Source organism: Arachis ipaensis, chromosome B6, assembly GCF_059453495.1.
Source record: "Arachis ipaensis isolate K30076 ecotype BB chromosome B6, ASM5945349v1, whole genome shotgun sequence".
In the NCBI taxonomy this organism is placed as follows: Eukaryota; Viridiplantae; Streptophyta; class Magnoliopsida; order Fabales; family Fabaceae; genus Arachis; species Arachis ipaensis.
Window position 1 is genome coordinate 100177742 of NC_142441.1, and position 8977 is coordinate 100186718.

The following is an 8977-nucleotide window of genomic DNA, read 5'->3' on the forward strand; positions in this document are numbered from 1 at the left end:
CTTAACTCAACCTTTTGGAACATCTGATTAATAAAATAGCACACTTTTCTGCAACTCGTTGGGAGATGACCTGGGACTCCAACTCCCAGTAATTTTTAATTTAAACTCTCTGTGACATATTTCTAAATTGATAGGCAGATTTTCGGTGAGTTAAGAACTATACTTGCAACGTAACTATTTTAATAATTTTTAATTCACCAACTTCTGTGTCTCATCAACCGCCCTGTAAAAAACCAGCGAAAAAACCAGTCGAACCGATGGTTAACCGGCAAACCGAACGAATCGGCCGGGTTTCAGCAAGCACCGGTTCTCCCCCCAAGTCACTAAACGGCGTCGTTTGGCGCTGAAAAAAAAAAGGCTGAAGTGAGGTCTGAGTGCAGCCACTTTCCTAATCTCTTCGACCTCCCAACAGTCCCAACCCTAATCTCTTCTCTGCCTACGAAGTAGAAACGCCACCCAAACGAAACAAACGCCAGAGGGAAGCTCCACCGTTGCGGGTCGAAGCTCCACCGTCACGGGTCGAAGCCACACCGTCACTGAAGCATTGCCGTCGTCTTGGTCATCGGCTTGTTGTCGTCACCGTCACTGAAGCGTCGTCGTCTGACTCTGGCCTTCTGTGCTATCCTGCGGTGAGTACTACTGAGTTCTTCTGTTCTTCACTCTTTTTGAGTTTTTGTTTTTGTTCTTCTATTCTTCGGTTGTTAACTTTCTCAATCCTTTTGAGTTTTTGTTTTGAGTTTTTTGGTTTTTGACTTTTTTCAATTAAATTTTTATTTAGTGATGAATTTAGGGCAGATTTGAAGTAGGTTGAGCTTCTTCAGATGCAGAGTTCTTCTGGGTTCTTGTTCTATTTTTTATTTTTTTATTTTGTTAATTATATGATTAATCATTCTGTAATGTTGAATAAATTCGATGTAGGTTCAATTTTAGAATTATGTTCAATGCCAAGCTCACGAAGGTTCTGCTTCTTCCGTTTTCTACTTTTTACGCAAATTCAATTCTATCTAGCTTAGGGTTTTTGCATAATTATAGTGAATTGTTAGTAATTGCTGCTAAAGATGTAAGCTTGGTTAGTTCTGTTGCTCTGGAATTTAACTTCAGTTTTTTCTCTTAGAACTGGTTAATTGTAAATTCAGATTCAAATAGAATTCAGTTCATTTTATGAGGTCTCATTAGATGATGAAATTATTGTTAAACTAAAGGATTCAATTCATGATGAAGTTACATTGAGCTTGGTTTGACGGATTGTATAAGGAAGATGAATGTGAAAGGAAACTGAATAGAGAGATTGTATTGCATTATGATATTCACTATGCACAATTGATTATATACGAGGAAAGGAAAAAACTGTGCTAACTATTCAGAGATTCTTAGATCAGAATTAATAATAACAATTCTTTAGTTATAAACTTTGATATTTGAATTTGTTTATGACCTTTTAATGATAAATTATGTATTATTTGTGAAATTATTAAATTTTGAATCTTATTAATTTAAAAATTATTGAATTTAACTTTTTAAAATAATGTATTGAATTTTTTATAATTTTACTCTATATTTAATTAAATTAGTTCAATCACGGTTCAATTCCGATTAAACTATTAAACTATTAAACCAATTACTTGACCGATTCAATGACCGATCCAGTTTTCGTAACCTTGCAAAATATACACAAATAATATATTGTGGGTCAAAATACAGCTAAGTAGCAAAGAAGATACGATAAGCCAGACAAGTTTACGATGGAAACCGACATTTCAGCGTCTTGTATTATTGGTTTTGACATTTTAGCCTAAGAAGCGGAGTTGGGTGGGGCTCGTGCTGCGTGCTAATTCATGTTGGGTATGGAGACAATATTTGAATTTGAATAATAAGGGTAAAGTATTATATAGCTTTATTGGAATATTTTATATATAGGAGACTAAAGACAATAAAATTCAGGGGAAAAGAGAAGGGGTGTGTATGTGAAATTGTGAAGTCATGACCCCTTTGGCATTACGGCAACCATATTCCACACCATGACACCATGGCAGTCATCCACCTTATACCTTCTTGTTCGCAATATTGTTATTCAACGCAAGCCTATATATCAACGTCGCCACTTGATCGCAAGATAATATTTTCGAGTCGTATGAAATATTAAAATGATAGAGGTTAGTGGACCATGATGCAACCTTTTGACGCCTTTGATTTCAAACTCAAAATTGTAGAATCATTGCTCTTGCAAAAACAGTCACATTTCCCCACTCAATACCTTTTTCCTTTTTGGCTACTTATAAGTTATAACTACAGAATATTATATAGCAATAAATTTTAAGGAGAGTGATTTTTTGTTAAAAAATTGTGACCAATGTTAATGCCGAATTAAGATCTTATTAAATATTACACTTGAAATATAAAATACTCAATTATGCAATAATGGATAGGTTTATTTTATAGTAGCTATTATTTCATATTTTTATTATTTGATAATACTTTTTAATTTTAAATAAAAAATTAAAAAAATTATCTTATAGTGCACGAATACTAACATAGACACAAAATTTTAAAATCTTATATGACATAAGAATATGCATGTATATAAAATATAAATTATTTTTTAGATAAATTATAATAATATTTTGATATTTTATTTATATTAAAAAATAAATTAATTTTTTAATTATTTTTAATATCTAATTTTAATTATATAAAGCGTTTAAAATAATTTTTTATTTTAATAAATAATTAAATAATAATATATACTATTTTTAAATTTATTTCAAGAACACATATTAAGAATAAAGTTGGACACATTGGACACGTGATGATATTTAAATTTGTCCAAACGACAATTCAGCGAAGTGTCCATGCTTCAGAGATTTGATCTATTTCAAAATGAGAAAATCTTCGCATACAAGCGTTTTTTTATACAAGTCTTTACAAATCATTTATATTAACGTGCTTCGAACCGTTACTGCACGTTTTTCATCTTCTTCCTCATCTTCTGCACCTTCTTCTTCTTCTTGTTGTACGTTCTTCTTCCTCTTCCTCTTCTTCTTCTTCTTCTTTTCTTTCATTTCTTCCTTTCTATTTCTCCTTCTTCATTTACGTGCTTTTCTCTCTGATTTCTTTCTTCGTTATTCTCGATTTCCATTATTTTTTTACATCAAGCTCTGAAATCGTTTTTGAAGAAGAAGAAGCAGCAGAAGATGAGGAGGAGAAAGAGAAAGAGTTCTGAATTATGCATAAGATGTACTTCAACGAATTTTGGGTGTATTTCTTAAATCCTTTGGGTGTATTTTCGTAATCCTTTGGCTGTATTTCTGTAATTCTTTGGGTGTATTTCTGTAATCGTTTGGGTGAATTCATGTAACCGTTTGGGTGTATTTCTGTAATCCTTTGGTGTATTTCTGTAATCGTTTGGGTGTATTTCTGAAGTTCCATTATCTTCAAAACGATTTCAAAGCTTGATTTCAGAAACCATGAAAATCGAAAAAAAACGAAGCAAGAATACCAGTGATAAACGCAGGTAAAACAACGAATGAAAAGGCAAAAAAAGAACGCACGAAGGAGATCGAACAAATTTGGCAAGAACCTCGTTTTCATGGAGGAAAAAGAAGAAGAGTCGTTCATAATACATGGTCAGTGTAGCGCTTTGAAAACAGGAAGCGGTTGAATAACGCATTAAAAGGCCCGTATGTGTAGCAACTTGTAAGACTTGTAAGTCAAAAAGACTTGTATGTGTAGCAGGCCTCTTTCAAAATATTGTTAAATTAAAGTCACACTTTTATTATTTTGACAATATTTTAAATTAGATCATATTGTTATTTTTAATTTAAAATATTATAAATAGTAAAATATAGGGTTAAGTACGATTAGGTCGAAAAAAATTTTTCGTTCTTAACGTTTTTTTCATACAAAATCGTCCCTAAGGTTTAACTTGATTTTAAAATCGTCTTTATTTTAGGAACCAAAATCATACGGAGGTGGCGGCGGAAGCGAAGACAGAGGTGGATTGTGGACAGCTTCTTCTTCTTTTTTCCTTCCCCCTTCTTCTTTTTCCCTTCTCCTTCACAGGAGCAGAAACACTCTCTTTTTCTTCTTATTTTTTTTATTTTATAATTATTTTGTTATGCGTAATTTAGTCCAAAATTTTAATATTTAAGTAAAAAAAAAATGATTTTAAAACTTGGTTTTAAATCTTAGAGACGATTTTGTGTACCAAAATAGTTGGGGTTGAAAAAAAATTTTAGCCTATACCTTAAAGACCAAAATCGTACTTAATCCTAAAATATATCAAATATTATATTAAGGGATTATTTAGGTAAACTTCTAAGAAAATATCTTTTTTCGAATTATTTTTTTTAAAAGATCTTATGAAAAAGTAAAAATAATTATATGTTTCGATATCTTATGCAAAAATATTTTTTATTTATATTTATGTTCGGGTATAACAATATAAAAGTAATTTTTTTTATTTATTATGTGAAAAATATCTTTTTTTTTAAAGAAAAAATATCTTAAAAAAAGATGTAAATTATAACTTCTCAAAATAGATATTTTTTATTTTTTTAATACTCTTATTTTTATTATTAAAAATTTACCAAACACAATAAAAAATAAATTTTTTTTATCAATTTAATAATATCCAAACAAATATTAAATAATTTAATCAAATATATAAATTTATTTAATATTTTTAATTATTATTTTTAGAAAAAAATATCTAAAAAATATTAGTGAAGTATTTTAAGTTAAAATCAACCAAGTCTATATATAGTTATATACTTATACAATACCTACATATTTGACCTTGATAGATAAAGAATTACCAACAGTTTTTTTAGGAGGTGTTTGTTTTTATGTTTGAAAGGTAAAAAATATGTTTAAATTTTTTGAATGCTTTAATTTTTGGTTTAGTTAATTTTTTTTTTATAAATGTAGAAGTAATTTTATACTCAAATTTACGTTTATAAAAATTAATAAATCTTAGTTTTTACGTTTTACTAACTAACTTTTGTGTTTTTTTAATTTTCTTCAACTAATCATATCTTTCATATATGTTATTATTTTATTTATAAAATTATTTTATTTATTATTTTTATTTTTTGTTAATTTTTTGTTTGACATTGCACACTTTAATAATTGTAATTCTTATGTATTATATTTATTATTATATTTTTATAATATAATTTATTGATTCTAATAGGTAGAGTAAATTAAAGAAAAAAATTAAGTATAAATAATAATAATAGTAAAAAATTATAGCGTACTAAAAAATTACTAAAAGTACTAAAAAAATATTATATAAAAACATACTAGAAAAAAACGTGTAAAAAAATAAATATGCTTAAAAAATAATAGTATAATTTAATGGCATGTCCTTTTTAGTAATTATTTATCTAAAAGTTATTTTAACTAATATTATCCAGATAATATTCATTTTATCAAAATGTTACTAAACATAAATCATGATGACACAGACTTACCTCTACCCAAAATTAATTTTATAAAATTACTTTTATTCAAATTCTAGTTTGACGGATTTTTTTAAATAAATAAAATAAATATTTTATTTACCAAAATAAATCATTTGTAACATTTTTACCAAAACGCATTGTACAAAATACGTGGAGTGTTATTTCGTTTACATTGTAAACGAGATAAGACTGGAGGAGGCCTATATATATATGCATTTCGTCCACAGCGGCTGTTTATAGCTCGTTACATCTATTTCTTCAATTTTTCTCCCACTTTTACCCTTTTCTAATCAAATTTTTGAATTACTTCAAGATTATGGCGCGCGCCGATAATCACGATGCAGACATCAATCAACTGAACGCGACGTGGTATATTACTGGGGTAGTTGACTTTGAGGTTGGTGTTGTTTTTTGTTTTATGTTTATGTTAAAGTATAGATGTGTTGCCATACTTAGTGTACTTTTATAAAAGTATTATGCAGTATATGTTAGGCAAATGAATATATTGTTAGGAATGATTTAAATGATAGGATATAATGTTCATCATACTTTGAAATAGATTTGTTAGTTAAATATTTATTTAGATTTGTCTTTCTTTAATCTAAGTTATTAAGCATATGTTTTTTACTTTAGTTATTAATTAGGGTTATTAAAAATTTTTAGTAAACTTAATTAAGTAACAAGATGTTTATATACTAATTTACTAAATATTTAAGTAAATAATTTTTTTAATTTGTTATTACTTAAATTAAGTTATTAAGTTGATGGTGTACTTGTTGTTAGTTATTTAAGTAAATATTTTTATTTAATCTAATTCATGAAGGAGATGGAAAATGAATGTTGTTATTAATTATTTAACTAAATAATTTTATTTAAATTAAATTATATAGACATTTATTAATTTAGTTATTAATTATTTAAGTAAATATTTTTATTTAAATGAATTTATAATGTAAATGTCTATAGTTATTTGTTAAAATAGTTTACTTATAATTCAAATTAATTTGTTATGTAAATGTTTGTTGGTAGAATAATTTATTTTGAAATTTTTATAGCTTTATAGGTTTACACATTCCTGATTCAGGTTTTTTATTTTTACCAGAGGCCTCGTTTACTTCTTCCTAGGAGAGTGAATCACACACTCCCACCACCGGACGCCATTGTCTCCTACCTGAAGGAGGCTGGCTTCGGCAACTTGGTGCCACCCAGAAATTTTGTGTTTGACAACTCGTTGATCACTGCATTTGTGGAGCGTTGGTGTCTAGAGACCCACAACTTCTACCTGTCGTGGGGTGAGTGCACCATCTCTCTGCAGGACATTACATACCACCTCGAGCTACACGCTAATGGAGAGCCAGTGGATGGGTGCTTTTGTGACTTCTATACATGGTACGGGACCAAGGCTTGGGAGATAGTTGAGCAGCTACTCAGTGTTAAGCCTCTTGAAATCCAACAGCAGAAAGCATAGAGGAAGGAGTCCTTCTCCTTGAAGCTGATATGACTTCGGGAGCGTGTCCGACAGATGCCTGATACTAATGATCCAGCCACCCTTCGACAGTACGCAAGGTGTTACATACTATTGATGATCGGGGGTTACATGATGATTGATAAGCCCAATAATCAGGTCCATCTCTGATGACTTCCACTAATAGATGACTTTCAGAGGTGTTGTTCTCAGTCTTGGAGATCTGCGGTGCTAGCATAGACGTACCATTTCCTATGCTCTGCAGCATGCCACTCTACCACAGACATCGCAGGATGCACTCATCTGCTTGTATCTTGGATATATCAGAAATTCCTTAAGTGGTGTCCACCTGAGCGATAAGTTTACATATACCCTATGACTGCGAGGTAATTGTTTAGTTTGGTTTTACTATTCTTCGTTTTCACAATTCAATATGATGTGCAATTAACTGAATTGTGGTTATTCTTGCAAATGTCCACAGGTTGATTGGCATGACACAGCAGCGTAGGGACCAGCACAAGCTGAGAGTACTGTGATAGCGTCGAGAGTTGGATTAGTTACCCTGGGATGAGGTAAGCGAGTTACCCTTTTTTTTGTTTAACTTGCATAGATTGCTCAAACTTTTTTAGCACCCATTATTGATCATTATTTCACTACGTCCATTGTAGTTCTTGTGGACGCTGTACAATGACCCTACACTGAAGGAAGAGGTGGAGTGGGGGACATGAATGTCTGTTGTTTTCCTCGTCTGCTTCAACATAGTTGAGTTCTACCATGCCGACCTAGAGCACCGGTTCAATGGCGAGCAGCCAGTGCCAGAAGACCCAGTTAACGTTGACAAGTTTTTTACTACTACAGGATGGGGGCAAAGACGTCTGATGGCCTACCAAGCTTCGTGAGTGGTACGATCGGTAGAGGGCTTAGTTTCAGGAGGGATACCAGATATCCATTCATCCGTGCTTAAACTATCGGCCGACGCGGGAGTATTAGAATTGGTATCGGCTGGCTTGCTGTGTTAGACACTTGTCGGGACAGGATGTGCTAGATGATCCCAGGCTGCTGGACTTATTGGGAGACTTGCAGCCTTATACCAGCCAGTCGAGGGATGCTCTAGACCTTCCCTAGGACGTCTCTAACCATCGTTGGCGGGCTAGGAAGGTTCGGCCGGACACCCGGAGGCCTACCAGGAGAGAGAGGGGTGTTAGAGAGCACGGAGGAGCTGCAGGACGCCAGAGGGATAAGGCTAGGCCTCACAGGGAGTGCTTGGACATGGAGTCCAAGAACAAGGCAGAGTATCACCGATAGGAGGAGCACAATGATATTTCAGATGACCAGGGTACTCACCGCCTCCTCCATCACTACCACCACCCCGTCCTCCACCTCCACCCCCACATCCGCCTTCAGGGTCAAGTTCACAAGCATTTCGGGATGATTGGTGTACCAACCCGAGATTTTGGAAAATTAAATTTATTATATTGTTGAGGATTTTATTCTAAGAAAACTATTTTACTAAAAGTAATTAAATAAAACTCTATGATACTTTGAATTTAAAAATAATTAGGAGTCATATGTAATTTCATAATAATTGGAGTTTAAATTATTAAAATTTTTATATAATATTTATTATAGTTGGGTATTTGGTATAATTGAAATTATATTATTATAATTTCGGTAATTGAAAAACAAGAAATAATTGTATAATTTAATTTAAGTAACTTCTATTATGAATAAATTATGATTTAATTCAAATTTTTTATTTTTTAAAAATAATCTATTAAAAATGATTAAATTAATTTTATAAATACTTTGAGTTTAAGTTAATTAATATTTTAGTGTAATTTTATTATAATTGATTATTTTATATAATTGAAAATTAAGATTCTGGTGATGAAAAAATGATAAAAATGTATATGATTTAATTTAGATAATTGATATTTGAATTTAAACTATACTTTATAGAATGTGATTAATATGTTTATTTTATAAAGTAAATTAGATTTGAACTTAACGATATATTAATAAGTAGTATTTTTAAATATTTTTAATGGAG